Raw genomic sequence first — 27929 nt, 5'->3', positions numbered from 1 at the left:
ATCCTAATACTTTTGAGTGTATTTATAAGTGTATGCATATAATAAAATTGCTTAGAAGTTCTTGATACTTTGACACAGGATGAATGATAGATAATTAATGCAGAATGTATATAAAAGTTTCCAAAAGTTAATTTTCAATTCTCAATAATCACGAATAAAACGTTAAATAAATAAAAATTTTTATTTTTATTTATATTTTAAATTTAATGAATTAAGAGAAATATATCCATTTGATATCTTATTGTTATCTTCATTATAATATTTGTTGTCTATCAATTTTTCATTCTCAATTTTAAAATGTAATTCTAATATAAAATTGAAAGATGATATTATAAAATATTATATTAAATGACTTTTTCTTCGTTTAAACGATATAATAAAAATATTAAAATAAACAAATAGAATTGATCTAACAAAAAAAAAAAAATAAACAGAATATATCATCATTGTAGGAATATTTTTTAATATTTTTTTCATTTGTTTAATGAATAATTTAATGAATATTGAATATTCAATCAATTCTGTAAATAATTCAGGTATAGTCATATCTCAATTTTCAGTTTCGCTTTTTTGAATTTTGGAGATTTTTCAAAGTATACTTGTTACAAAAATGATAAAAGTTGTTTAAACTTTTATACAAATAAATTCCATAAATATTACTTCGTTAAAATCTTAATATAAATTTTATGAAAATTTTTCATAAAAATGATTGGTTCTATAAGAAAGAAAATGTATATTTTATTTTAAAATTACAGATATTATTCTTGAAAGTCTCGATTGCAAAAATAGCTTTGCTTCTAGAAAATTTCTATTTCTAAGGCTTTATATAAATAAAAAAATACATTAATTGTAATATTGTTGATCTTTTGACGAACGAATTCTATCATCGTTATATCATCACTATTACATATTAAATGATATTAAATTAAATTAAATTAAATTAAGTTTTAATATATATTGTTTTGTTAATGGTAGAAAAATATTTATAAAACAATATACATTTTTTCTATCTTTGATATTTTGATATCTCTAATTTATATTCTCGTTTCTTATAAAAAATATTTTCTTGCTTGAGAATTAGAATTAAAAGAGTAATAATGAATTGAAAAGATTAATAATGCTTCTATTTCTTCTATTAAAATACTCTTCTGTTAAAATAATCTTCAATGAAATTGATTGATAATTGATAGTTTCAAAGGATTAAAGCTTCCATCGTGATTACATTTGACAACACAAAATTTAATTGGAACAGCTAAAGTATTTTGTGAATTTATGGTGCTCTTAATATTCCAATATTGATCACGTGTTAAATGTTTGATCGTTAACATGCAAGTTTGCGTGGCATTGGACTAATTTGATTAAATCGAGCGTGTGACTTTAAATTGAAACATATTAGTTTCTGGAAAGGGGTATCGTTTTCGAGCAATATTTTTTTCATTAATTTTTATACTATAACGTGTTTGATAGTTTTATAGATAGGAAAAATATAATATAATTTTTGATTGAATTTTTTTTAAAAACGTGATAGAGATAATTTCACAATGTTTCAAAAATGTTTTATTTTTTTTTTCGATCGATATGCTATTGCAGTAGATATTGAATTTTATAGATAAAAAAAATTTCAATTTCTAATATCCATTTTTGGAGAAGAATTTTCGATGATATTGTTTCATCAATTTTTATTACTTTATTTAATATTTTATTTTATTACTTTATTATAAATATTTAATTCTGTCAAATAGAAAAAATTTCATTGAATTATTTTCAATATGAATTTTCAATATGAATTTGTAGGAATAGAAAGTAAATGTACAGATAATTTTAGTTTTCATCATTATAGGAATATTTTTTAATATTTTTTTAATTTGTTTAATATATGAATATTGAATATTCAATCAATTCTGTAAATATAAACAATGCAATTTTCAATATTATCATACCTATATACAATTTTTATATTTTTCCAAAATAAATATTCAATTAATTATAATTTTCGATATTAATTTTTAAAAATTTTCGTAGTTTTATTATTTTAATAAATGATGTAATTGAGAAATAAGACAATTTTATTTACTATTTTTATAGACTAATTTATAGATTAGAAAAACGGTTAATTCAAAGATAAATTTAATATTAATAATTTTTTAAACAATCTATGAGAATTAGAACTAATTTTAAATTTGCCTATATATATTGCACACACTAAGTGCTCAAATTTTTATGATGTATTTATTATTATATTTTCTTTATGTTAACATAAAATATAACCTAATTTGTAGTAAGTAAACATAATTTAAAAGATAATTTTAGTTTATAATAAGCAAACAATGTATGGAATAAAATATCTAATATAGTGTGTACAATATCCAAAACACAATATTCAATAAGAGTGTACAATAATTGAAATAAAGTAACTGGCTTTTGAGAATCAATAATGCCTAACTCTCAAAAAACTTTCTTTTTATTTTCATTGTTATTTGAAACTATTTTAATATCCAATCTACAAAAAGAATTTCTACTAACACTAATACAAAAATAATTGTTATACTTAAAATATATTAAAAAAATAAAAATGTTAATTATGAATTTTGAAAATGATATTCTAGAAAAGATACCATAGTAAAAAAAAAAAGGAAAAATATCCAATTTCAAATACACATAGTATAATTTCTAATTTTACATAACGCCATCGTTGAACATGATATCACAGGATTTGGCCACGATTAATGGTCAAGGATCACTCGGATTGGGCACATGGCGCCTGGTAACAGGAGAAAAAGCTCGCGAGGCGTTTGATGAGACTTTGTTTCACGGTTGATAATCTCTGTTTAAAGCGTTATCTAAAAATGAACTGGAATGTAGGCCGTGTCCACATTTAGCAGTCGCACGGAACCCGCGAGCACAGAAAGGGTCGTTACTTCTGTGGCAGTAATCAGGTTAATGGAGTATCGTGGCCCACTTTATTTTTTCATCTTCATCGGCTTCGCGCATCTCTCCAACTTTGCTGCATCCCTTTTTCCCGTTTCAAAGTCAATGATGCATTACCATCCAAAGATTTCGCCCACCTCTTGGAATCTTGGAGATTTTTTTTTTTCCTTATTTTTTTCTCCATTTTTTTTTTTTAGAGATATGTGTATTGTCTTGTATCGTTTATGTTTTAAGAAAGAAATAAAAATTTCAACCTTTCAAGAACTCTTAATTTTTCAAGAAAAGAAAGAGAGTATTTATAATAAGGATGTTGCTAAGGGACCTATCGTGGAATATATTATAGGCTATGATGAAATCAAATTAATTGAATTTATTGTGATCAATGATTTCTAAGAAATTTAAGAATAATGTAGATAGAGATAAAGATTCTTTGAAAAATTTAATTCATATCGTAATTGAATCGATATTTCAATCGATATTTTATTGTAATTTTCTGACTTTTTTATTTATTATTTTTTAATTGAGTCTTGTTTAAAGTGATACAGATTTGAAGTGATTTGGTTTTAACATTATCATTTAAATTTCAGAAATATATAATATAAATATATAATTTTTTTGTTAATAAATTTAGAAATGTAAAAATATTTAAACATTGACATCATAGTAATGAAATGTAATGTAATGAAAAAAGAGATTAAAGATATTATAATAGATAGTGTATGTAAAATAAAATATATTTTGTAAAAGGTTGCATAAAAATCTCTACTAAAAAATAGAAATCTAATTCTTAAGACTTCACATAATAGAAACAAGATGAAACGAAATAAATATAATTCATTTTGTTTACAAGATAACTTCATACAAACAGTATAAAATCAGAAAGATGAATTCCAAACTTTTTTGAGACCTAAATAAATTATATAATCTCTTCTACACCATTAATCACATAATATTACATTTCTTGCGAGCATCATCTCATCCAAATCTTAATTTTCAAAACTACAAATACCTCAAAACGAGATAATATATCTTCCTTATCACCTTAATCAAATAAATTTCATCTTTCATCAAAAACATACAAAAACACCGTTATACCATTTATAAAACTGTATCTAAATTCTAAATTCTAAACCCACTACAATTGATTCTACAATTGGATACAATTTCAATCATGTCCTATTAACGATAATTCCCCTTAAAACTGGTGATGTTTAATTAGAGTTCGGGTACGTCAGCGAATTTTCACGGAACCGGAAAACACGGAGGAGGATACTCGGGGATCCTGCCAGTGTGTCGAATGTCTCGTGAGTAGGAAGGGGGAAGGGGAAGGGCAGACGGTATCCCGAAAACTGAAGCCAGGGAAGGGCGATTCCTTTCGTTCTGCGAAGGGTAGGAAGAGATTACGTCGGCAGGCTCGTTTCGCTGAGTGTTCAGTTTGCTTTGGGATATCGGCTTCACCCTCGCGAGTTTGTCGAAAGCTTTGTGCTGGTCAAGCCGATTGTGACGTCCTCTCCTCCATCCATCGTATCCCTGACGAGGAGGAACACGATGGAGAAAAGTGTCCTCCCCTGTGAAACAATTCTTCACGTTCAATCTCATTGTCTTTTGTTGCTGCTATTTTACGCATGCGCGCTGAAAAAGATGCAAGAATCGAGGAAGAGGATTTTAGAAGACTTGAGTCTTTTTCTGTGATGAACGATCTGCTTGGCTATCGAATTCAGAATTAATTCGAAATTTTGTTGAAATAAAATTGGTATTTGTTTATTCTGTCATTGTCAAGCAAGAAGAATCCGAGGAAAAGATATAAAATAATTCAATATATGAGAATGTATATTATATATACATTTAGACAAAAAAAAGAAACAAAAAAAAAGAAAAATTTGTGAATATATTTATATTTTTCATCTTCTAAAATAAATAGATCGGAATTAAAAATATCGATTAATTGTTTCTTAATATAAAACTCCATAAAGATTAAACAGAGATAAGAAATATAAAAAAAATACGAATAATTAATTTGTTTCTTAATTTTTTTCAATAAATGTATATCTATTAAATAACATTTGAAAACGATTTGAATGGATTAGATTAAATTCACACGAGGAAAAATTTCTTGACTCGAAAGGAATAAATAATCTTCTCTCTTTTTTGGAAAATGTGCATAAAATATTTTTATCATGTTTCATAATCAATAAATCGTGTTTTTAAGTATATTATTTTGAAAAACGTACTAAATCAGTTATTATAATGATAGCGGTTTAAATAAGATGATCTGATAATTAGAAGTCGTAATATGCTATTTCTTATATATTTTATTAAAATTATGTATTATAAATGTAGAAATAAGATTCTCTATCTTAATATCAAATTCCCTCAACAAATTTGTTTTTGCAATATAATTTCTTCATTTTTTCTTCTCTTTGAAAGCTTCGTAATTCTACTTTTGACTTTATGATCCTACTTTGACTCATTTATAAAATACTAATTAAGATGATTTTAAGATTTTAAGATTCCACATACACATTCCACATTAAATTAAATTTTTGAAAAATAAAAATAAATAATAGTCTGAATATTCTAATATTATAATAAATAAATAACTTTATAATATTAATTTATATTAACTAATATTATAAAAAAAATTAATAAGACAATGTAATATTCGTCAGATTTGAATGAAAGCAAAAAGAAGAAAAATTTTTGGAACAATGTATATACAAATATATCGGCGAATTCTTTTGTCTTCTTATCTTCATATTCTTATCTGTTTTCTGTTTTCAATGTTTTTACTATCGAGAATGAGATATCTCGATTCCACGAGATATCTCGTGTCACAGTTTTCATTATTGTTATGAAGGAGAAAATTTTACAAATTTTTTTAATGCAAAATGTTTCATCCGAAAATTTGCGATAAAAAATTCATTTAAGATATTTTACAATAGCGATCAAATATAGTAAATTAAGAATATTTTTGCAAAATAATTTTTATATTATACGTATTATATTCATTTTATATATGTAATATGAATTATTAAATTATATTATATATTATAATATATGCATGTATTAATATATATCTATTAGTAATCAAGAAAAACTATAGGCATGGTAAATAAATTATAATATTTACTATATATTATACCATATATATATTTTATACCATAATATGAATTATATTGATAATCTAATGATAATTTTTCAATCTAATAAAAGTAATCTGTGAAATTTATATTATAGTAGTTTTTGACATTGTTTTTTTCGATATCTCGAAAGTTTTTAAATTTCAAAAAGTTTCATAGAATTAATAATTATTTCTTTTTTACTTCGGCATCTATCCGCATTTCCTTAACTGGAGTACTTTCCGGTAGTTTCCGCTTCCGTGAATTCGAAATTTCGTTGCTTGCAGGCACAACCATGAGATTCACACAGTGGATTGTCGATTAACCGGATGGATTTTACGCTTCCTCGATTCCTCGAAAATAAAATAAACTCGTTCTTTTAATTCGTTATTGTGTTAAACCAAGTCGTTTTTAATCATTTTCTCGATTAACCGTGTAATGGTCCTTGAATTTTAAGTATGTCACTTTTATTATTAAAAATAGAGTGGATGTAATAACTGCCACATTATCTATTTTACTCAATAAAAATGTAATTTATAATTTGATAATAATGCACATAATATTATACATTAAATTCTTCTGAATTAATTAGAAAATTTAGAATTTACATATTAATACAAGATTATAATTTGGAGGAGTTTCACTTAAGAAATTTAAAATAAAATCATCAAAATTTATATTAAATTTATTCATTATAAACGAAGTTTGCTAAATAAATATAATAATACAAGATATTAATATATTGAGACATATTTTAAAGATTCCATCCCAGAGGCCACGTATAAAACAATAATATATAAAAGTCTTGTCGTAGTTTATTCATTATAAATTGTACTAATTTAAATTCGCGTTAGACGAAGCGAGATGGAGATAAAATACATGCATTTATAAGTTGATATTTTAAAATAGCTTTCTTTGTATCTTTTGTACTTTCCAGTTTTCAGATATTATATTAATTTTTATGTAAATTATCATATTTGATATAATATTACAATTTTAATATAAATTGTACAAAGTATAATTACAATATAGATTCAGTTTTTAATTATAATCATGATTATGATTCTTGCATTATTATGAAAGAATCATTACCGATATATTTAATTTCTTATTCCAATTTTATGTTACATTTTTTTCTAAAATTAAAAAATCAAAAAAATAAGAATTCAAGAATTATTGCAATGTTAAACGAATCGTTTCACAATTATTATCCTACGCTCATTGATTCCATATTGAATTTCTGATCCGAAACAAACTTGGAAAATGAAATTTCATGATCATATTTCACATCTCAGATTCACGTTCATCGTAAATAATGGCTAAAAAAAGAAAAAAAAGGAAAGAAAGAAAGAGAAGGGATGCTTAAAAGCAAGGATCATGCAATAGGCTTGAACGAACTTCGAGATCCTTCGTTATTATATTTCATCTTTCATGCATGAGAATTTTCATTCGCTTTAGCCTAGTTTTCATGGCAAGTTTCATCCTCTCTTGCTCTATTCCTATCTTTCCATGTTAACAACTCGAAAGATCAACATGTTGAAAGTTCGATACATCGGAATTAACGAGACGATTAGAGCGACGTATTTCTGAAATTAAAGGAATTAGAATTATAGCCACGTAATCGGCTCTTCAATGACACATAGCAAAAGAAATAGGTAGTATTTATGTAATCGTATAATTATCTATTAATTATGTATTTATGTAAAGTAATCGCGGAATTTGTGTTTTACTTTGTTCTTTTGAAATAGATTTATATTTATATTATTAATATTATTTATATTTTAATATGGATTAAGAAACAAATTGATCGTTTGCAAAATATATATTTTTTCAAAATTGGAAATAAAATTAATATAGGGAGAAAACATACATCGGTGAAGAATAAGTTTTTTTCTAAATATTTGTTTGCATAAGAATTAATAGAAATAAAAAAATATAAAAAAAATTGCGAATGATTCTTTTTTAATTTTTATCAGTAAATGTAAATCTGAGATGATAGAAGTTGAATCTCTTACTTTATATTTGATATGAGGATATTGGAAATTTCTAATGGAAATTTCTTATAACATTATTTATATGGAATATTTTAATAGCTTGAGTATTATTTTAAATATCACTTATGTAATATTGTTAGTGATAGGAAAAAATTATTTAATATGATAAGTAAACAAAATTTTTTGAGGTTATATTTGTCGAGATTTCATAGACATCAATATCTTTTTTTAAAAATAAGATTATATATTTTTATTATCATAATAAATTCAAAGATTCAAAGTAAGAAAAATTCGGAATACAATCAATCTTTCTAAAACATGTTAATTCATTCTGTATTGTATCGAAATTCTATTAAATGAAATCTAATTAATACAAATCAAAATATTAACAATAAGTTTATTGTTATTATGATAAAGATGATAATTCTAAGTTTTATTTAATACGATTATATGAAACGAAACTTTAAAATTAACTTTAAAATTAATTAAAAAACTTAAAATTAATTAATTATATAAGTTTTATTGTATAACATTATAAATAAATTTATTAAGTCATTATAAAAATTATAATGTAATTTTTGTACTCTATTGGAATCGTGCTATAAGAGGATTAATTGTATTTAAGAATAGATACGAATAATGAAACTGAACAAAAAAATTGGCGAAGCAAAATTTATTTAAAAAAATATTCAAAATGATGTTCACTTGGACAGATATCCGCAGCTTATGAAAAATTTCATAAACAGATTATAAATTCAGTTTCTTTGATGGAAAACGAAAATATTATGAATGTGAAAAAAAGTAGTCAAAAAAATTGAGGGATTAAAGTTTGCTTAACATTGTTTATGAAAGCTGCTTCGTTAAAGAAAAAAAAGAACTTGAACGGAATAATTTTCCAATGGAATGTGCTTGCCAACTTTCATCCTGATGAGAACTTTTTTCGTTGGAGCATTATTGAGTTGTTTAAACTCTGGGATTTCTGATCAAATATTTATACGGTTCATTTGTTTGTGTTTGACGTGGTTTAATCATGATTATATTATTTTAACAATATTTTATATTTATTATTTTACTTTTTTCGTTCGCCGATGACCAAACCACGTAAGTTCATTAATATATTCACACACACTATTTTTATAACAGATTATTATTCCTAATTTAATTTTTTTTTCATTTTTTGATGAATTTTACAGACTTACAGATATTTTTGTAATAATAGAATATTTTGGTGAAAATTAATAAGGAATATATAAATATGAGATTTCTTATAATATTTTAATACAGTAATACAAAAGAAATAAAAAAAATTAATATAATTTAAACAAATTTTTTTTGATCAATAGTATTAATTAAAATATTTATAAATATTTTTATATATTTATTATTTTCTTTAATTATTGATTTAATTTTTTTTTTATACATTTTATTTTATTATTATTATTTTTTTTTTTTTGATAAGAAAATTATGAATATTTAAATTTTGGAAATAATATCAATGAATTTCGAGCAATAAGATTATTGATTTTATAAAAAATTAACTATTATTTCTTTAGAATTTAATTTTATTTTTATTCTGTATATTCATATATACATAGAATATATTATTCGTCATTTTTTAATTTCAATTACGTAAACATTTTTAAAATGTTAAATTAAGTTACTTACTGTTACTCAAGATTGATCGTACATCACTTTAATAACATATTATTCGTATCAATTTATTTTATTTTCATTTCTGAACAGTAAACAGATTTTATAAATTTACAAATATTCTTTAGATTATTATTATTATTATTATTCATTATTATTATCATATCATTATTAATCACTATTTATATTTTTACTAATACATTATTTTAATAACACATTATTAGCATTTAATTTCCTTTTTCTTTTTTTTAAAAAAAGATTATTTTTTAATAAGAAAAATTTTTTATCCATTTGATCTAATTCTTTTCATCGATTTTCGAAATTATCATTTTCCATCAGTATGATGCATAAAATGAATGAAACTAGCGAGATTACTTGGCATAGAGGAAATTTCGATGGAACAAACGAATTGAAAATTACGCATACGTAAGGGACGGTGAGCTAAACTCTGAAACTCTTTGAATATTACAAAGTATGGATGATTTATCAAAATCTAAAATGCTAAGCAGTTAGTATCTCTGTTTGCATAATTGTACGAAGCAATGTAGCCTCTGGATGCAGTCATGAATTCATTATTCGATACTATTGTAGAAATTTAAAAGCTACGTAGATCTTTTGAATCCTGATTTACATGAGAAATTGTTTTTTTTTAATAATTTATAATAATATTTATTCAATAAATATTTATCAATTTTTATATATTCAAAATTTTTATCAATTTGTATATCGTTATGGTTTTCGAAAAAAATTAAAAAGGTCAATTAAGGGAATAAAATCTTAAATTAAAGGAATATTATATATTTTTTTAAATTATAAAAGACATTAAGATGGTTTTAAAAACGATACTTGTTTTTATTTTTTAGTAAGATTCCAAATTTCAAAAAAATCTTGGTTATAAATATTCAAGTAAATCCATTAAGGTTATCTACAGATTTATTCACAAGAAAAAAATTTTCACGAAGAAATTATTAATAATATTAAGTTTATAAGAATAGATATTTACATTTCCATAATAAATAACGCTTTCTAAAAATTTCTATTAACATTTTTAATATTAATTCAATTGCGCGATTTCGATGATCTCTCAAAACTTTCAAGATCGTATTAAAATAAAATTTATGACATCTTTTAAAATATCACTCTCTCTTTAAAATTGCTTACTTTTTTTGCTATTTTTATCACTTTATATCAAACAAAAAATTTTTATCACTTTATATCAAACAAAAAATTTCAACACTAAATATAATCTACAGAAATTAATCCACAATATTCATATTTAATTCGAATCACAATAGCCAGGACACGTTCGTATTTAAATGGAAACCGTTCCATCAACAAATCAATTTTCCACAAGGCGTTCGTGAAAGAAGACCAATCGATCGATCCAAGATACAACAAGAGCACGGCAAACAGGGGTTCTGTTTAATTAAACACCTCGTTGCCTTGCCAAGCGTTCAAAGCACCCGCACGGCCACGCGAAGCGCAAACACTCGAAACACAGAGGGAAACGTTTTCGCATCGATTTGCGAGAACCGCATGCAAGAAGACTACACGCTTTCGCGAAATTATTTCGACAAGATTGTAGCAAATTGAGAAAACTCGATTTGAAATAATAATAATGAATAGAGAAAACCTGTACAAAACTATATTGTGTTTGGTTCATGTTAGGCTCCAAAATTTATATAATTTAAATATTCTGCCATATATATATAGTTAAAATATTTTATTTAGTATTCTATTATGATTCAAGATATGTTAAAATGTTTAAAGTTTTATACATCTTTTGATTTGGAAATAAAATAAGAAAAGTTTCCTAACATAAAAGTTTTGAAAAATAACAGATAGTGTCTGATTTAATACTTTATAATTCAAGATATGTTAAAATACTTGAAATTCTATACCTCTTTCAACTTTGAAATGAAATAAAAAAAATCATATGAACGATCATATGAATCATTTATATTCTTTTTCTTTTTTTAAATTTTCATAAACATAAAAGTTCTGCAAGTAATATAAATATATCCTGTCATTTGAAGTTAAAATATTTGATATTTTATTAAGATTCAAGGTGAATTAAAATTTGAAGCTCTTTTTAACTTTATAATAGAAAGCTTTGTAGATCTAATTTAAAATTAAATCTTTATTTTTTTCAACAAATATAGCGCAAAAGAAGTTATAATTTTTATAACTTCTTAAGAAGTTATAATTTATATTATTATATTTTATAATATATTATATATATTATTTAAATATATATTATTATATTTTTATAATTTTTAGTTTCAACTATTTCAAAATCATAGATAGTATATTATATCTAAAGAGAAGAATATGTAACTTTAATTGCCTCTTAAAATATTCTAATTATCCCCCTACAAAGCTCCAATCAATAAGTATCAACATCTGCACAAGATTTTTCTTCTTCCAAATATTTCACATTTATTTTTTAAAATTCAGAAATGCGCAATATTAATTTTTCAACGATTTTAATTTTTCAACGAATATTAAAGTACATTACAGGACAAAATACCATCTTAATCGATGAAATATTAAAAAACTGACTGCTCAAGCGGCTGATGGATACTTTTGTTCTTGATTTCCGCATCTCATCAATCCTCTTGGGGTAAATCACGAATTAATCTGGGCGACTGTAACAGGCTCGATGATACGAGGGGTGGTTAACATCGTAGAGAGTGAAGGCTCGTTGGGCCAGGTACGGTTGGTTGGAGCGAGGCGGAAGTCATAAGGGGAAGCAGGGGCTGGCATTGTCTTCCGGAGGCAAGGAGGTTCCACGTGCTGTTGGCAACTTGGGTAATTATGTCGTGTCCGCGACTCCAAGCCAATCCTGTCACACGAAATTGCAACCCGACACCGGTCCTTCCCTACTACTCTGAAACCTGCTGCTATGACGTAATATACATATAGAGGACAGGGGAAGATTGGACCAAATGCGAAAATAAGAAGGATAGAGTTTTTTTTGCTTGGGAATTCATTTTTGAGAAAATCAAATTTGAATTGAGAATTATAAATACGGAAAAATTCTCGATTACGTAAGTGGATTTTATTAATTGAAAAAATTAATTGGAAAGTTATTATAAAATTTTATTTTATGATTCGAATAAATACAGTGTAAATTTACTTTTACGTTTTCCTGTAAAAGGAAACGTTATTTATCAATTGTTTATTGTAACATTATTGTAACAATTGTAACATTCCCAAAATATATGTACATATATAATATGTTGAATAAAATTATACATAGGATGATATATTTGACAAACATCTTTGGAGATTCTAGAAATACCAAATCAAACACAAAAGAATGTTAAGGCTTATTTATTAAATTATAAGAGCTTTTTGTCTCTATTTTATACAAATTTTAATTATCATGTTTATTAACTTAATAAATAAGTCTGAAACGATATTTTTGTATATTAAATTTTATTAATTGTCAAATTTATCTTATTCTCTAAAATCTTTTAAAAATGTTTTGATTAAATATATTAACATTTTTTATATTGTTGATTATTTGATACAGACATACTGTAATTCTGTATTTAAATTATCATATTATATATTTATTTAATTTATCATTATATATATTATTGATTATTTTTTAGATATACTGTATTTAAATTATCATATTATATATTTAAAAACAAGAATTTCAAGAAAAATATTTATTTTACACTTTTTCTTATTTTTACACAGTATAACAATCTTTCTTTCGCTGATTTTCTCGAAAGCGAACATTTGAACGATAAATATATTACTTTTTTTCCCACATATGTAGAATCAACCCTTTTCTCCGTGTTTTATACTCGTTGCTTTCAATTAAGCCTTTTATTCGGCACCCTCCTGAAAATTGCCCGCTCCTGAATCGACCTACTGAATGGTCCGTGTTTTGAAAACAGGACGATTATGGTTATTAAATGGTCGTCCCCTTTTCATCCCTGCTTCTCGCGCATCTACCGGCGATATTAAAATCGTATAGCCAATCCCCAACTCTATCGAGAAGAAGGGGAGCAAATTTTTCCAATGTAGAATGGAACTCGATTAACGAAATTGGACGACGATGTCGCAGGTGCTGTTAATGATGACTTATTTTGATTGGTCGCGTGGAATATTGCCACTTACTTGAGCTTCAACTCAGAAGGGACATTTGCCAAGCAATTCCATTTAAATAGGAGAGAAATAGGAAAGAGGCCATTCTTAGACCACCGGCAATATTTTCGAATGGTATTTCTCAGCTCTTGTTGCAACCCTTTCTTTTCAGATACGAGACTGAGTAATCATTGAAAAAATTAGTTTAGGAGAATGATCGATTCTAATATTCGATATATGTATTATTAGCCAAAAGTATTTTATTTCTGACAAGATATATTTTGATTTCGAAATTATGTAAAGGATAGATATATCATCATATTAATTTGAAGAATGGATCAATAAAGAATTATAATAATAACAAAGAGATATATAAATATAATAATAACAAAGAGAATTTCTTTACTGTTTCAGAAGCTGTATTTTTCAGAGATTGTTTCATTTATTATTATTTATCGTAATTATTATTAACTATTTGTCATTTTTTAAAAATATAAATATAAAAATAAATATAAAGAGACTGAACCTATATCAATAATGGATAAAAATATTAGTTTATTTTTTAAAAGTATAATAAATATAATAAATTTCTTAAAATTGGATCAAAAGTTTTAAATTTTTTTATAAGAAGAATTAGTTTAATATATATAAAAAAAATGTTTGAAAATGGATTTGGACATGATCCAAAATGACAGGTTTTTTTGAGAAATATTTTCGTAATAAATTTAAAAATTTTTTACATTTTTCGATTCCTGTCGTTTGTTTCTGCATCAACTGATTTCGATGAAATTTTGAAACATATGTGCTGAAATAAATCTATAAATCTCAAATATACTGTAGATATAAATCTACAAAATGTATGTTTCAAATTTTTATTACAAGCTCAGGTAAAGACAGTTTTTACTTTTTTTTTCTTTTAAAAAATTTTTTTTTACACGTAATCCTTTTAGTAATATCTTTTTATCTTCTCAAAAAATAATTCAAATCTTTTTCAATATTAAAAAACTTATTCTATTCTAATTGATAGATTTATATTTTAGTAGTTTTTACAATGGAATATTCTTACTATTATTTTTAATAGGATCTTTCGTTTCATTAAGCTTTTTATATATATATTCATTACAAGAAAATAATCCTCTTAATTTTTGTTACTTTAGAGGATCTAATCCTATTAATCTGGAAATGGATTAAATAAATTTAATTCTATTGATCGATATACATATAGCAATATGTCTTCTATCATTCTATTATTATTTTATTATACAAATAATTTTCATTGTGTTTCTTCTTACAATTGATTACATGTTCTACTACTATCATCCAAACTAAAATAAATTGTGATAATTAATATTAGAAATTAACATTAAGTTTTATTAGATATTTATATATAATATACAATTCTTGAATTAATCCTATCACAAAAATATAGCGGTCAAACTTAATCTAACCTCTTTGATCGATTTGGATTATTACGATGTGCTATAGAACTCGATAATCGTTGAATTTGCTCGTTCTAATTATCTAGGATTAATTTTTTTGTAATTCGTTTGACGAAAAAATATATCCGAGATACGAAAGTGAGTTTTTCTTTTTTTTCTAAACTAGAAACTAGGTCAAAAGATGTTTTTAAATGGAACGGCGACATTCTGAAAGCTTTCTAGAAGGTAAAAGTTGATGGCTGGATTCCAGTGTCAGAGTGTGAATCACGTTTTATATCTTTCGTTTCCTTTTCTCACTTTTCCCTTTTTCTTTTCTTCTCTCTCTTGAATACTACGGAGATCCTATCCTTTGAAAGGAGCAATCGAGTTAATCGTCGCTCGAATTTCGAAGTCCTAATTATGCGTACTGGATGGAAATCCAACTAGTCGATTTAATTACTCCCGATAATCGAGTAGATCCTTCCTAACCTCCTTCTCAAAGGATCCTGCGGAACAGATTGCACCGACTCGAGGTGCTATTCTCGACATCGAACCGGAAATCAGAGAATATAAATGAGAGACACCTTCGAGGCGCCATGATTCCTGTTTGAGTAGAACTTTCTCGTTGGAATGTCGAGAACAAGATTGCTTGAATTTTCGAATTTCTCGAAATTTTGACAAATCTATTTTTTAACAAATCTTGTAACTTTTTAACAAATTTATTTTGAACTTGTCTTGTTCAAAATTTATCAATTTTTCAAACTTTTGAAATTTTCTTGCTTTCTCAATTTATGTACATTTAATATTATTTTTTAAATTCATATAATTAAATTAAATTATAAGTAATAAAGTAGAGAATTAAATTACTTGAATTATTTCGTATCTTCGAAGTTTTGAAGTTTTTTAAACTTGTATAAAATTAAATTAAATTAAAAGACCTTTGTATTTTGAAGATTATTATATTATATATTATATATATAAAAAAAAAAGATTAGATATAGATAAATATATTTTATATTATATATTATGCTTCTAAGATTTAAAATTTAGATTTTAGTTAGGTTAGATTTAATGTTTAGATTAAATTATCTCAAGTTTAATATAAGTTTAATTTAGCTAGATTAAATCAGATAATAACAATAATTATTATTTTATTTAGAGTTTTATAATACATTGTTATATTACTTAATATCAATTTAATGATAATCTAAAATAAAGATTCGGTTTCATATTTCTATGAATTAGATTTTATTTAATCTAATATTTTTTATGAAATCTATAAAAGGACAGAGAACTGCGTAATTATTGAAACATTTTTTATCAATAATTTAAATAAATAATGAGTAATAATTAAAATCTTCTGATCAATAAAAATAATGACTTCTAATCAAGTCAAAGTATGTCAAATTCAAAATTATTAGAGTTGATTCTTTTAAATTATATAATATCTAACAAGATTTTGTAAAAGATAAATATTAAAATATTATTAATATATAATAAAATAAATAATTAATATTTTTATTGATATTTCGAAAACTAAAATCAAACAATGAATATATGTAAGGAAAAATTATTCAGAATCTTGACCTTGAATACATTTCAAAGTCAAAATCTATGATAAGAAGTTCCAACTCTTTTAATAATTTTCCAACTTTTTTCTTTTTTGGAACATTTATTATTACTTTCGTAATCTTGTTCTATTTTCCAGATTTTTGGATTTTTCGACAAATAATATAATGATCGATATTTTTTTCTTTTTGCAACATTCGAAAGTGAATTTAAAATAGATTTGAAATGAAATCATCTGAATGAATGATAGTCAAATGAAATCGGGCTAAGGGAGTAATTCGCATGCAGAAGGAATTCTTGATCCAAACGATATTTCTTTGAAATAAGTTGTGATATTATTCCTTTCATATCTTATTAAATGAAATTCACGAATCTTTGAATCAGATTTATAAATGATTTAACGTAAAACCAAATTATGCTCTAGACTTAACAGAGTTGCATACATAATTGACACAATGAGACGCATTAAAATGAAAGATATAATGAAAAGGAATATTCTTCAATGTTATATGAAACTTTATGAAATAAGAGAAGCGAAGCGAAGATTACAAGGTTCGATAATTCATTTAAAATTAAAAGATTAATTTATAACTATGTTAGAATGCTGCAATTATTCTTATAGCAGGGCCATTACAGGTTGAACATAATGGAACGTCAGAAATTACACGCAACATCAAGCCATTGCCATAGCAACGGCGTTGGCTTCTCTGTGGTCACTACATAAACTAAAGCGGGTGGCTTGCAGGGGTGGAAACTCTGTCCAGGGGGTGGCTTTACTACTCCATAAATCGCAAGACATCGGGTCGGCCGTGTTTGTGACATTATCGAATTCAGTGTGCAACCAGATATTTATTACACGTGCAACAATTTACAACCACGCTCTATTCATTTCTTATTAGAAAACTTTTTTGTCTTCCAATTTCTGGAAATTGAAAAATATGTTAAAAGAAAAGAACCGTACAATATATGTATGTAATATTTTATTTTTAAATTTATTTAAAAAAATAGAGAGAAAGATTGATTTTTTAGAATTTTCCTTTGATAACAAATATTTTTATTTGATTATATATTGATTATTATCGTTATAAGTATGCAAATATGTATGAGAAGTTTGTAAAAATAAAATTGAAAGTTTAAGTTAAAACCCATGGATTATATTATAAAACTAGAAAAAGGATAAAGATTCTTGATGACACACATAATAAGAAACATTATATAAGAAAATTTGCAAGCAGAAACTTAATAAATATATATTGCTTTAAGTATTTTTATATTTATATTTTTGATTTTTATATTTCATATTCAAATTATTAAAAAGGCAAGAAACATATTCAAGCTTCGATTTAATTTTTGTTTGCACTATTTTTCATTTACTTTTCATTATTCTATTCTTATTTCTCTATTCTATTATATTATATTATTGTATATCCAATTTCATTTTATATTTATTTACTCTGTTTCTTATTGATTAATTATGAATTAACTGTACAAATATATCATTCATTATAAAAATCAAAGAAAAATATCCTTATCGTTTATAATTGTTTAAATAATTATTCTAAGAAACGATTAATATGTATTTTTAACTATTAAACATTCGTTTTGAGATCAAAGTCAAACAATCTTTGAATCGATACCTCTTGAATTTGAATTATTTAACGATTCAAGTCATTCCTAAGGGATACGTGTGTTCTATCACAGTTTAGAGTAAACCATTCGCTTAGTATAATGAATACTAATACGCCTCTTGCATCGAGCTAAGACTAGATAAAGGAGACTGACATCCCTTGTTAGTTTGTCGTTGATTGAGCAGGGTATGCCGGAAGAGGCGAAACTTTTAATTAGTTACTGATCCCTCGGACAATATAATTCCTTCCTGCGGAAGGGGAGCATGACAGAAATAAATTGAAATTGCTTCACTCTTACTGATTTAACATACTTTTGGCTAATTACTTTGGCTTAACGATTGAGAAAAATCGTTCCGATCGAACGACTAAATTCTCTAGTCTTCTAAATGGATCACCTAATTTAACTGATCCAACAATTGTCCGACAGGGGATGAATATCTTTCTATTGGATAATTGGTTTTTCGGATAACTTTAAAAATCCAGAAATAATCTTCTATTCTATGGATAAATTTTGGAGAATCTGTATTATCAGATTATATATAGAATTATCGGATTATTTAAATTGGTTTTCGTAATTATTAAAATTGTAAAAATTTTTGCAAATTAACATTGATTTTTGTAATGCTTAGAAAATGAAATATCATAATAAATATATAAAAATAAATATATATATATATATACAGGATATATAATAAATTTCTTATATGTTTAAAATTTTACAAAGATAATTGTATAATAGAAAATTTGTTATAATATATTTTATATATTTATATATGTATATATTTATGCATACATTTCATATTAGTAATTCTAACCTTCTAAAATTTCTTGTTATTATTAATTATTTATTTTTGATAATATTGATAAATCTAGTTTTTTAAATATATTATTAATATTTTTGATAAATTAATTTTTAATCTAGTTCAAACTTAACTCTGATTTTTTTAAAGATTATTATTGCGTATTATTTATTTATTGTTATTAATGACTAACTTTTCAATATATTATTAGTATTATATAGAATTTCTTTAACTCTATAAATATGAATATAAATTTATGTATTAGTTAGAATTTATAATCTGTTAATTCATTGATATTGTTAGATCTACAGAAGAGCTTTAATGATAAATTAAAACGTCTAATATTTTTCTTGTATTTTTAATTCCACACCGTTTAAATTTTAATTAATAAGAATCTTAAAAGATTTTCGTGTATCTTGACGAATAATAAATATATTATTTTTTAATAGATTATACTTCAGAAATACGCATGAGCTCTACTTTGTGAAATAAAGCTAAATCGAATAGACTATGGAATATTATCTATTCAAAGGAGTTATCTGGAACATCAACCAACAATCCCTTTTAGTCTCATATTCCTTTGTGCATTGCATTATTCTTTATCTTATTTTTCACCTGTGTCATTATTTATCTCAAAAATCTCTTGATATTTTCATAGAGCAGAAAACTGTTGTACAGGAAAGTTCTTTATCATAGCTGACAGTTTCCATTAGGAATACTAATTTTATCTTCTTTGTTCCTCTTTGCAATCCTTTCTACCCATTTGTGTTTCGAATCACTCGAAGCGATCTCTACTTAGTTATGCAAGCGTATATCGATGAAAATGGCGATTGTTCCAACTGTTAAGCTAATTGTAATTCGTCCAAATCCACGTTAACCTCCTGCATGCGAGAGACGGTTTAACATTCAGCCTTCGATACTATATCTTTTAACGAGCGGAATAGAAGGAAGTGGAAACGCGCGGAACTCGTGGAGAACTTTCCTCGAATTAATCCGCTTGAAGGATCAAGGCCTTTGATGCGTTTCGAAATCCTCTGCTGGGACATGTTGAGACATTTTTCATGGAAAACGAAGCGTACGTACGCATTCCTTCCCCTATGAAATTTATTAAATTTCTAACTATCTGTGTCACTTTTCAATCCTTGATTCCGCGAAAGAGTAGCAGGAGTAGCTTTAATTATTCAAAGTAATTAAATCTGAATAACTTTAATCATCTTATTTGAATTGTTCATTCAAAGTAAAATAAAATATTGTAATGATATGTTGTGCGAAATATTCAAAATGTCATTATTGTATCGATGGAAGATACTTTGAAAATTTTATTTAAAATATTTTTCGAAATTCTATTAATATAACTAATGTAATTATTTGAAGATTTTTTTTAATTTTCATGATTTTAAAATATATATCTTGACATAAATCTTGTTATTGTGTTATTAAATATTATCCATCGATATTTAATTATTATTATTGAAACATAATTTTTATTTAATTGCAATATCTTGTACAATTATTTGAAATAATTATTACAAATTTTTCGTGCATGCTATCAATTAAATATATTACATCAATTAAAAAACTAAAAATTAGGTTAGAATTTTGAAAAAATAAAAATTCTTTCATGAAAAATTTGCTTTCCTTGTACAATAAAAATATTCTAAATTAAAAAATTTACAAATTTTAAAAAATTATAAAATTTATCCTCAGTAAAAGAGGAATATGAAAGTAATTATAAACCAAAAAATTTTTCGAAATACTAGATATTTAATTATAAAGAGAATAGCAGCATATCTCAAATAATATTCCATTAAAAAATTATCCTAAAAATAGGAAAAATACAAAATCTTCATTTATCATTGCACGGATTAATTTCTAAAAACTTTTGATTCACGTGAACACAAAAGGAGAAGGGATCATCGATCTCGTTGAAAAGTAATTAACCGTTGTCATTATCGCTAAGGTGACGACATTGATACTCGGTCATTAGAGTTTCTACGAACGGAACTAACTATATCAGAGCTTCTCTGTGAATTCTCCTGGACACATTTATGGACAAGATAATGGCAGAATTGTCAGAGGGGAATAGGATTGCGATGGGCTAGCGCGAATATTCTGTTATAACTGCGAGGAAACCCGCAGGATCCGGCTGCGGCGATCCTTGTATTATCCTCGATGCATTTCTACGCGTTAGGATTGAGACACAGAGATCATTGCCATAATCGTGGGACGTGCATACAAGATAGCCATCGTGGAACGAGCGATTTGATATTTCGTGGATCGTCTCGGTTTAGAAGAGCTTTTAGCTTGATGAACGATTTGGAAATGATTAATTTGAATTTGTGTGAACGATTTGAGTAATGATTTAAAAAGCATATGTATATGTATTTTTGAATCCTTGTTGTTTAACAAAAATATCGAAATTCTATTTGATTCTAAAAGATTTTTAGTAGATTGGAAATATTAAAATGAAATATACAGTGAAGATACAGTGTATTGATAGTTTGATGATTTCTTGTATTTGGATAATTAAATTATTTATATATTTGTATAATTAAAACATATTGCATTTCTATTTCTAATATAATTTGTAAAGCATTGGGGAAAAAATGATAAAAATACTTTATATGTGTGTACTCTATTTCGTTATACATATATGTCCATTCAAAAATTTATTATATTATTGTATTTGGTTCACAATAGTACAAAAATGAAATGAAAAACTTAAAAAATACGATGGAATATTTACTTATTTTCATATTTTTAATGCAATATAATTTTTTATAATATATGCTAATTAATAAATTATTTAAAATAAAAATTAATTTTATTTTATTAAGAAGTATTTAGAATTATTTATTTATTTATTTAGAATTATTTAAGTATTTTAATTATTAGAATTATTAAAAAATAATAAAAAAAGAAGTAAAAAGAGATATGTGTTAAATTTAGAACTTTATTCTTTAGTAATTAGTTATGGAAGTTTATAGCATTCTTCTTCGAATTATATTAAAAATTGTGAAAAAATTATCTCACGAATGAATTTTTCAAACTTTGATACTATTATTTAATTAATTATTTAATTATTTATTTATTTATTTAATTATTAAATTAATATTTATCATAAAAAATTCTACATATTCTAAAATCTTACGTTATTATTCATTATGCATATAGTTTTAAGCGATTTAAATTGATGTTTGATTATTAAATAAAGTCAATTTGGAGATTTGAAGATTTTTAAATAATATTCTACAAATTTGTTTCTTTATAATTTCATCAAGATCTTGAAAACTTGATCTTCGTGAACCGTTCCATAGAATATTTAATTTCTTACTTTTTTCACGGTGGATTAATTTTTCAATTTTCCTTTTCGAGTTTATATCCAATATTTATAAGACCAGAATGCTGGATTTGCTCTCGAGATTTCCACAAATTTTCACTATAAATTTTTATGTATAAAATCTTTTGCTCGTAAAACGAACAGATGCAATAAAAAAAAGTTTAAGAAGATTATTCAAATAGCAGAGATAAATGTTTCGAGTCACCTAGAATGTGTAGAAAACTTTCAAATATTGGTTTTGATTTTACGAAAAAAATCCTCGCTACAAGTATTTGTTAAAAATACCTTTTTTTGACACAATATGATATATCTCAAATTTGTGTGCAGTTTTTGAAGTGCAATTTTGAAGTGTAATTTTTATATCAAATTCAGCCAACAGTTGTTAAAAAAGAAAGAAAAACACATACTTTTATTATTTTTATATTGGAACATGTACTGGCTAATGTGATTATTTTAATTATTTTTTTTTATTAATGGTTTGATCAGAATTGTTTTTATTGTTGTTAATTTTAAAAAAAACTGACGATATTTGATTTTTTTTATATTTCTTTTTTAAAAAATAAAGATTTGTTTTGGATATTAAGAGATGAACGTTATTTATTTGTTATTGCTATTTGTTTCTTGAAGTAAATAATTATTTAAAAAATGTTGATTTCGATAATTTTACTGTTATTATTATTGTTAAATTTAAATTATCGAATTGCATGGATTGTATCTTTACATGAAGAAAGCGATTATCATTTAATATTCATCGAAATTCAAGAGTAAGCATTCTTTCACTCGATAAAAATGAATAAAATAATAATATAATAAAATATAGTGTACATAAAAAAAGTTGAAAGTGAATTTGACAATTTATTTAAAAGAATTCATATTATAGAAAATCAAATATATTAAGTTTCTTCGAAATTTTGTCATTTATTATCGATTCATTAATAACAAAAATTTGGCCATTAAATGATTGATATATTTATGAATATTTAAAACAAAAAATTTCTATTATTTACATATTTTCATTGAAGAAAATTATTTGTCAAACGTCAATTATTGTTATTTCGATTCAATCGGAACACATTACTTGTCCTTTCTAATTTATGTCGAAATCTGGTAACTTCGATGGCGTCCACATATTCGGTAATAAAGTTTGATAAGCCATCCATCCATCCATCAAGATGAACTACGTATAAATCATTCCTCGCTGGAACAGTGCATTGATTGAGATGTCTTCATGTTTAAACAGTTATCAAAACATGTGTATGAATCCTAGCAAATTATTCAAAATCGAAAATGCAATTTATAATTGAGTTTAAATATTTCATATATATATATCATTGTTTCTTCAAAAATTTTATTTTAACATTTTAACATTTATGATTTTATTTAAAATATCTGTAGAATTGTAGTTTAATACATTGCATTTTTTGTGGTAATAAATTATGAATGCCATATCAAGTTTTCAGTGTGAAACGTATATCTGCAAAAATTTATATTACTCAATTATGAAGTAATAAATTATTATAAAAATCTCTATTTTTTTAATTAAATATATATCTGACGAAAATTTATTAACCACAAAATAATGTCTCAATATTTTTAATCTCTCTTTTTCTAAATTTACAATTTTGTTAAATTTAAAATTAAAATCATATCAATCTTAGATAAAGAATTTTAAAATTAAATTTACATATATCCAAACGAAAATTATTTATCAACTGCAAAATAATATCTTAATAAAGAAAAAAAAAAAAAGGAAAAAATTCGCAATGAATTCAAATTGGTAAATTTTCCAATTTTTTTTTTAATCATAATATCCGGGGTATAACTCGGTTGATTGGAGGCAATACTTTGGAATATTCCGTGATTGTCAAGGTATTTGCACGGTGCTCATAATTGTCCAGGATTTTGACCGACCGATTGAAGCGAGCTCTTGCAAGAGAACGCATCGGATGCCAATCACCGACGTCATGCATGTGTACATATCCCCAATGTTCGATGTACACATATCAATTTGCATTCAGTATAAATAAGTCGCGCGCATGTTGTGCCCTAAATGCGCCCGTACGGATAACTCGAATTTACCATTGCGGCGTAACGTGCAAATCAGCCGTCCGATAACAGCGACAGCATCTACCTGAACAATAATATTGTCCGCAAAACAAGTGTACATATGATTTATGTTCGTCGTGCCTGGTTAATAATGAGCACTATCGTGTGTATATCGTGTGTATATCGTGTATATATATTTTACCATTCTTTAAATTTCTTATATGGAAAAAAAAATGAATAATTACAATATTATAGAGTAAATAATTTATTTAATGAATATTTAATTTATGCTTTCAGAGAATTTTTGAATAATTTGAAGATATTTTTTAATTGTTTTTTTTTTGTATTAAAATTTATATGTTATAAGTTGATTACTAACTTTTTTTTTTTATTAAGAAAATGTCGCGTTTATTTAATACTTTTTTATTGTTATTTTAAATTGTTATTTTACATATCTATTGATAATTTTATATAATATGGAAATTTAATATTTTTAATAATCGTAATTTCTTATATCATATGCAGTGAAATATTTATTAGTTTCTGATTAATCCTTGATTCTTGGCACATTCATATTTTCGATAAATATTTTTCATATTTAAAAAAAAAAATTATTGAAATGAAAAATATACAGATAATTATATAAATAAATAAAGATTTAAGTTTTAAATACTTGAAAATATAGTAATTTAATCACTTCGTATTATTTTACTAATTTTTAAATTAATTGATTGATTAATAATTGGAGAAATTCACGATAATCGAGCTATTTATCTTATCAGATGTACGAAGTCATTTTCTCTATTTTTATTAGCTTAAAAATTTTTTTAATTTTTATAAAATTAAAATAATTTCAGTAATTCGTAAATTCTTCATTCATAAATTTTTCAATATCAATTATTTCTCATTTTATTCAGTCTTTATAATTTTTACAAAATATATTGATAATAAATTTCAACAATCATTGTTAATTTTAAATAATTCTAATCTAAAATATTTCTCTTTATTTTTGATATCACTAGCAGTTTTAATGTTTTATATATTTTAAATTTTAATTTTTATATATTTTATCTAAAAATAAAATGAATGCAAACAAAAACATGAAGAAGACGTTTTATTGACAACTATGATATTTATAAAATTTTTCTAAATTATATAGCATAATAAATGACATAATATTTCTAAAATTAAATTCTGTATATACGTTTAAAATTAAAAAATACGTTAATTAAAAAATATATAATATATATAAAATAATATTACAAATTTTTTATTATTTTATAATATAAAATATTATTGCAAATTGCAAAATTAAAAATATATGCATATTCATATTTATTTATATATTAATATTGCTTAAATAACGAACAAAAAATCGATAATATATGACAGAAATTTTCATTTTGGAAAATGAAGATAATAAATAAAAATATAAAAAATTTAGTATTATAAATAGTCTTCTATAAATATTCCAATTAATTCAATAATATTAATTAAATAAAACAAGAATTAAAGGAAATAATATTATAATTACTTTCATATTATTATTTATATTCTTCTGAAATAATTAAATATTTTAATTAATAATTTTCATATCATATTTTTTTCAAATTCTCTTTTTGTAATTATAATTGTAATTATAAAATTGTAATTTTCTCATAGATTAAAAATTGTTAAATATGATATTAATCATTTAATCAATTCAGCAATTCATTTCATCAAAGAAGTAAATTTATTCAAATCTTTTTTTTCTATATCAATTTATTTCAATGTAAAATATATATTCATTCAAAAATCTGATTTGTAGATCAAGAAGTTCGTTTCTTATCCCCTTTGTACGTTTGTGGATTTTATAGGGATATCCAAAGGAGAATTCGCGTAACAAAATGTATGCGCGTGTATCATTTTATCTGTGTAGAGTAGAATTCTTAAAACAACCAAAGCATCACGATGTTTTAAGGATTGCTATGCGAATTTACGGAGTGTGCGCTTTTTCAAATGTACACGGCGGAAATATTGAAGTTACGAAAAACTAAAGACGTTTTTAAAATTTAAATTCTAAGAGAAAATCGCGTGTTTCGTTACATTTAAACTATGAGAGACGCGATCATCTTTTCATATTTGCTCTTGGCGTTTTTTGGACAAACATATTATCCTTTTATAATAGGCTAAAAAATTTAATTTTTTCTTTTATATCTGAAATATTAAATTCGACAGTTATTTTTATTATTTAATGATAATATATTAATATATTAAAAAGTCAGCTGTTTTAAACTAATTGATTTTTTTAAAAATATCTTTATTAATCCTTTGATAGTAAATAACTTTGAAAATATTTTGAAATTTTTTTTAATACGAATAAAATAATTTCAAACATATATTTATTTCTTCTTATTTCTAGTTTATGTTAATTATTTATTAATATAAAACAATGAAACTTGCAAAATGGTGTACACATTATTATTAAAAACATAAATAATAAATATTCCATTAAATATATTCCATAATCATGAAAGAACAAAACAGAATCTAAAAATATCCAAAGAATGTATAATTAATGAATAATTTTTTTTAGAATAATCAAATAATTTAATTTCAAAATTTATATAATTTTTCTTCACTGCATTTATAAGAAAATGTACAATTTATATTCATGAGTATACATAGAGTATACATAGTTTATGAATATTATCTTATAAAGCATAAATGATAAGATTGAAACAATGTATGGATTTCTATTTTATGATAAAATGAGGACAAATTTCAACCACCTGTCGCGTTCAGAAGGTCTAATCAGTAACTTAGCAGATCGTCGCGTCCACCTGTCGGATTTCCTCGCGAAATGTCCGACACATTGCTAATTAATTGTCCGCAGTTTCGATCAGTCTAGGCACTATTAAATTAGGTTGCGTGCATCGCCTATGAAATTCGATGTCGATGCGTTTAACAATTTCGCATTATCCTCTATAATTACACACATAATTACATAATGAATTTAAAATTCAACATTTTTGCTTCTTAAATTTTATATTTTTACTTATCTATTCTTTTTTGATAATTTTTCATAATCTTTTAATATTTCTTATCGTATTTCATATCTTATTTATATTTCGTATCTTTATTCAGAATTCTTTTTTCTTATATTGATAGTAGAAGATAAAAAAAACGAAAAGTATTCTTTTTTTTTAAATATGCTGTTTTTTTTTATTTTTGAAATTTTATATTTTTTCTAATGATAATTAAATGTTTAAATAAAGTATATATATTTAAATTAATTTTGAATACATTTTTATTTTTTATCTTTTTATATTATTTATAATATTTTTTATTATT

The 27929-nt window shown here is 24.1% G+C and overlaps 1 protein-coding gene across 1 annotated transcript in view; it reads left to right on the top strand.

The window, feature by feature from the left end:
• The window catches only part of LOC122715550 (inactive rhomboid protein 1), a 348614-nt gene that overhangs the window by 127435 nt on the left and 193250 nt on the right, over positions 1–27929 (top strand). The window lies entirely within an intron of this gene.

Source organism: Apis laboriosa, unplaced genomic scaffold (genome assembly GCF_014066325.1).
Source record: "Apis laboriosa isolate Shangri-la unplaced genomic scaffold, ASM1406632v1 scaffold38_cov145, whole genome shotgun sequence".
Lineage (NCBI taxonomy): Eukaryota > Metazoa > Arthropoda > Insecta > Hymenoptera > Apidae > Apis > Apis laboriosa.
This window is presented reverse-complemented; position numbering and strand designations above follow the sequence as displayed.